The sequence below is a fragment of the Pinus tabuliformis genome, chromosome 1_2 (genome assembly GCF_031772625.1).
Source record: "Pinus tabuliformis cultivar Carrire ecotype Pingquan chromosome 1_2, CPIR1, whole genome shotgun sequence".
Classification (NCBI taxonomy): domain Eukaryota; kingdom Viridiplantae; phylum Streptophyta; class Pinopsida; order Pinales; family Pinaceae; genus Pinus; species Pinus tabuliformis.
The window spans coordinates 497,352,370-497,358,369 of NC_142298.1; positions in this window are offsets into that span (position 1 = coordinate 497,352,370).

Here is a 6,000-nt window from a genome sequence, read left to right on the forward strand (position 1 = left end):
ATGAAAAAACAAGGGACAATTAGAGTGTGCATCGATTATAGGGATGTAAATCAAGCTTTTCCAAAAGACAACTACCCTACACCCTTCATTGACCAGATAATTGATGAATGCGCCGGATGCAAAATCTTTTCATTCATGGATGGATTCTCCGGATATAATCAAATAAATATCCGCCCACAGGACCAGTCAAAGACTGCATTTATTTGTCCGTGGGGCACATTCGCATATCGAAAATTACCCTTTGGTTTAAAGAACGCAGGGGCGATGTTTCAGAGGGCAATGAATTATGCCTTCCATGACATCAAAAACATCGTTCAACCATACCTCGGCGACCTTCCGGCTCATTCGCGAAAGCGGACTAATCATTCGCAGCATTTAAGAGCGATATTTCTATGTTGCCGACACTACAAGATACGACTCAATCCGCACAAATGTGTATTTTGCGTCAGTTCTGGTCGTTTACTTGGCTTTGTAGTCTCCAAGGATGGGATTCGTCTCGACCCGTGTAAGGTCCAGGCAATCATAAATTTGCCTCCACCTTCGAATTTGCTTCAGATTCAGAAACTCCAAGGGAAAGCAAACTTTCTGAGGAGGTTCATTCCAAATTACGCTGAACTTGCTGAAGGTTATACTCGTCTCTTGAAAAAGGAGGTACCCTTCATCTGGGATCAGGTCGCGCAAGCTTCCTTTGATGCTTTAAAAGATTCCCTAATGAAAGCATCATTAATGTACGCCCCTGATTATCAAAGAGATTTTAACCTGTATCTGGCTGCAGCAGATACGACCATCGCAATGGTTTTAGTCCAAGAAGTCGATGGAATTGAACATCCTATATATTATTTAAGTAAGAACTTAAATGATACAGAAAGCAAATATTCTTATGTTGAAAAACTAGCGCTTGCAGCTGTTCAAGCGATACAAAGATTTCGACACTATGTCCTCTTTCGGAAGACTACCATTCTGTCAGATTGCAACCCCATGACTTATATATTGTCGCGACAGTTGTTGGGGGGCAAATATTCAAAATGGATAGCAATCCTTCAAGAGTTTGATCTGGAATTTGTAAAATCCAAGTCAAAGAAAGCTCTAGTTTTCGCAGAATTATTATGCGATCTCCCATCGTCGTCCAACGATGAAACATCCGAAGAATCAATCGTGGATGAAAGTTTGTTTCTGATATCTACAAGCAATGAGTGGTATGGGGATATAATCATTTATCTCCAAACCCAAAAATTTAGGCCAAACATCACCCACTCTGAACAAAAACGTATTCGATACCAAGCAAAAGACTACATGATCGTCGGTGATACACTTTACCGTCGTGGTATTGATACAGTTCTGAGAAGGTGCCTCACCCATGAGGAGGCCGAAAAAGTCCTGAATGAGTGTCATTCAGGCGCGTGTGGGGGGCATCAATCTGGATATGCTACAGCACAAAAAAATCTTACGAGCAGGATACTTCTGGCCAATAATGTTCAAAGATTGCATAACCGCAGTCAGAAGTTGTCATGCTTGTCAAATTTTTGATAGCAAAACCAGAAGACCACCCGCACCTCTACAGCCAATAGTTGTTGTTGGGCCATTCGCCAAATGGGGCATCGATTTCATGAGATGTAACCCCACCTCGACCGGGGGGCATGGGTATATCATAATCGCAGTTGACTATTTTACCAAATGGGCCGAGGCGATGCCTACATTAGATAATACTGGTGAAACAGCTGCCCTCTTCTTTTTCAATCATGTAGTCTCCAGATTCGGCGTACCACAGGCTATAGTCACAGATCATGGATCGCATTTTCGCAATCACATGATGGTTGAATTAGCTGCCAAACTAGGGTTGTCTCACGACAGCTCTACTCCATATTATCCGCAGGCCAACGGACAAGTTGAAGCGATCAACAAGGTTCTGAAACGCATGCTGCAAAGGATGATCGGAGTTCACAAAAGAAGATGGCACCTAATCCTGTACTCATCTTTATGGGCTTACCAAACATCGGTAAGGAATGCAACCGGGTTCACACCCTTCCAACTGGTATATGGCCTAGAAGCAGTCTTACCAGTCCAGTGTGAAATCTCGTCTCTCAAACTCGCAATTGATCTCCTCCCCGGAACTTCAGAAGAAGAGGCTCGTTTCTTGGAATTAATCCAATTGGATGAAACCCGTCGTGACGCCGATTTGGCTAATGAAGCCCATAAGAAACGAGTCAAGGCACAGTTCGAAAAAAATGTCAAACCCTGTGTCTTCTCAGAAGGTGACTTGGTCTTGCTTTACGACCAAGAATCCGATAAATTGGGAGCAGGTAAATTTAACTCTTTTTGGATGGGCCCCTATATTGTTAAGCGGGTGTTAGTAAAGGGAGCCTACGAGTTAATGGATTATGACGGAATTCCACTGGTGCAACCTCGTAATGGGTTGTACCTCAAGCGTTACTATGCGTAATAGTAACCAATATGATTTTGTTATATTTTTGTTTTCGCTAAAGTGTTTGTTTTGGTCGAGTAATCCACCTTTTTACATTTATTGCAGATGTCAAACCCATTGGAGCCATGTGTTGGATATGCCGACGGAGCGAGTCGTAGTTCGCGGAACCTGTCCTCCGCAGCCTGGGCCATTTTTGATCCAAGCGACGAGTTAGTAAGTTTCAGAGGTGTATGTATTGGTCGATCAACGAATAACATCGCTGAGTATAGCGCGTTGATAGAACTTCTCTCTGATGCCATCACTCATGGTATACGTCGACTAATTGTCAGGCTAGACTCACAACTCGTAATACTGCAACTCAATGGTATATATTCCATCCGAAACCCAGCTATTTATCGCATGTTCCTAAGGGTTAAGATTTTGGAAAGACAATTTGATCTTATTCAATACCAACATATTTCCAGAAACTTAAACACATTAACCGACTCATTAGCAAACTATGTGTTAGATAGACATTTGCAACATTTGTAAAAGGAAACACATAATTAATGTTTTACATGTGGATCATATAACTCAACCAGAATAAAACTCTGAAAATCAAAAATATATATAGGTGTTTATGGTTTACATATAATGTTCTGTAACCAAGACAAAATCGGTCACGCAACCCAAAAACTCAAAATGCTAGGGGGCACCCTAGTCTAATGATGCTCGTGATAGCAAGTCACAGCCTGTGCGATCATGCGTAAGAGACGAGTCCATCGTCTGGGCACACCAGTAGTATGCCGCTGTAACCGCAAAGGTAGCTCGTCAGTCCTCACATCTGGTATACCAAGAGTGAGGCCCTCAACCTGCTCCTGCAAAGCTGTGAGAGTCTCGGCCACATCGAGGTCATGAAGAATAGCCCTTCCGGCGGCCTCTCCTGCCGGGGCGACAGCTGGTACTCTCGGGCGAACTACTGGATGAATAGGACCAACATCTGCATGTACACATGAGTTTGATTAGAGTCTTGATAGAACAAAGCATAAGGACATTATAAACAAAAATAGTAAACAGCAATATGGTCAGAGATTTTACCAATAGCACCCCACTGCTCGCCATCCGGCAGTACTAAATCTGGATCACCCCGGAAGTCCATGCCAGCATATGGATACTCGGCATAAACCATCTCCTGACGATCAAACCACCTGAAGAAGGTATCAGAAAATGAAATCTGAGATTGGCCAGCATGCCTAGACATATGGTCAACCCATCTCTGCATACGTGGTTCAGTAGGAGAAGGTAAATCGAGTGCAATGTACTGCGGCTGCATCAGTGGTATCTTCTCCAAGGCAAAGGCGGTCAAAATAGAACCGTACCCAAAGTTCTTCAACCTCCCGTTCTTTATCTTGGTCAACTGTTCTTTCATCACAAGAAGTACTGCGTCGCACCAGTTGAACACCTTCGGTTGGAGGCATTCCAAGGCATGCTGCATATAGGATCTGTTGGCTACATGAAGAGACGCACTACCGGCCATCCTACCAAAAGTAAACAGGATAGTCCTAAGGGACCTGTCAGTGACATCACGGATGATGATCTTGCCGTCTTTACTCGGCTGAGATCCTTCCCTGCAATACCGGCAGACATAATCTCTCACAGAATCGCCTCCTCGGGCCGAACCTGACAAAGAGATGGGGGCACCCCGCCTCGACAAGCCAGTCAAGAAATAGATGTCTACTGCAGTCAAGGGGATAGATTTACCCCTAATCTGGAAAACCTGATTGATAGGATCCCAAGCATCGAGCAAATACTGCAGTAAGTTGATCTGTTGTCTCATGCTAGAAATGCGGAAGAACTTCAGTAAGCCACAGTTCCGCAGCGCGTTCACTGTAACTGGATCATGTAGGGCAATCATGTCCTCTTCTTCATGCTCACGTTCTCGCCATGTAAGGGTCATCTTGCTCCAAGTTAGATCCTGATTTTGGTGAGAAACAGGCAAAAATTCCATAAAACATTGTGCAACAAATTCCCTTTCTGTGCCCAACGCACCTGCAGCAGTGTTCTAGGTGCGTTGAATGTCAAACTGCCTTCATACAAGCCAACATTCAACGCAGGTTTCGATGCACTGGGGGTGCGTTGATGGCAGAACGAATCCCTCAAACTCCAGGGGCTCAGAAAAGCAAGGAATAAGGCTCAAAATGCAAAATGGAAACCATGAAATGAAAGAGCTTAGGTTTAGCTCCTACCTAGCCCAGACGGCACCAAGAATCGTCCACAGAATCTCCCGAAATCAACTGATGAAAATCAAGGGGGAAAGCACCTCCAAAGCTCCAACAAACCAATTTCAAACGAAATGGTAAAATGAGAGGTAAAAAACACTTTTTATTTACTTTTACGTAGTTCAAAGTAAAATATTAGCATTTTAATCTCGTTTTCAAGCAAATATTGTTCATTTCTAACTAGTTTGATGAAGCAGTTGAAAATACAGTACGATCTTTAGAAGGACAAAGCTATTTATGGTAAAAAATCAAAACAAGACCATTTGATCGAGCAGTTTTAGCACATAGTTCAAGCTCGTTAAAAAATAAACGTAAGATATGAGAAAATGTTTCCACCCGCGTTTAAGCTCATTAAAAAATGAACTATTCCCCGGTAAATAACCACCGTGAATGTAGCATTTCAGCCATTAAAGCCTTGGTCGTGTTTGCACCATCACCTCCACTTTTCCATTGGCCGATCATTCACCTCCATTTGATTGTTTACCCATTTTGAGGAACAGCTGCGAAGAGTGATTTCACTACCCATCCTTGTGACACTGCCGTGATTGGAAAATTCCAAACCTTACCTGGAATCAGCTGCTACCCATTTTATCACTCGTTCCTCAAAAGACGAGTCTTCTTTAAGCTCTTTTCAAATGACTCGTAAAATATGAAAAGATTGCCGAGTTTTGGCCTTCCAGCTCGTTAAAGCGACAGGAAGTGCTATCCCTTCTCTAGATTTTAATCTTTTTGGACCTGAGGGATTATTGCACAAAAAGATCGAGCGCTTGTTTTGTTCGCCTCGTTAAAGCTAATCGAAAATTCATCCCTTCTGTATTGTTTTATACTTTTTCAGACTTAAGGGATTAGATGACGAAAAAGGAATTTTGGAGTTACCTTTACGTACCTTTTCAGACTCTCTAAAAATGAAAAGGATCGAGTTATCTTTGTCGTTAGACTCATTAAAAAGATTAATAGCGACAAACTTGTCTTTAGACGAGAACGAGTTTCACTATCGCTAGGCTCGTTAAAACATAGCGATGGGTTTGCCCGAAGGGCAAATTATAGAACAAGCATATGTTATCCTCCTCAAGCTTGACAAAAATAAAGAGGTACTGGTCAGCAATGACTGGGGAAAAATTGGGAAGAAAACTCAAAGAATCTTTATTGGTAGCAAGTCACTCTTGAACATGACACTTCCACTCCGTGCCCGAGTCGGGTTGGGTTGTTTCATTCACCGGTCACATCACCATGGTCTCGCCATACCATCCACATTTGGGGTTAATGCTACCAATCCATCACATAAGTGTCGCCGACATGTTCAAGAGAAGTCATCCAGAA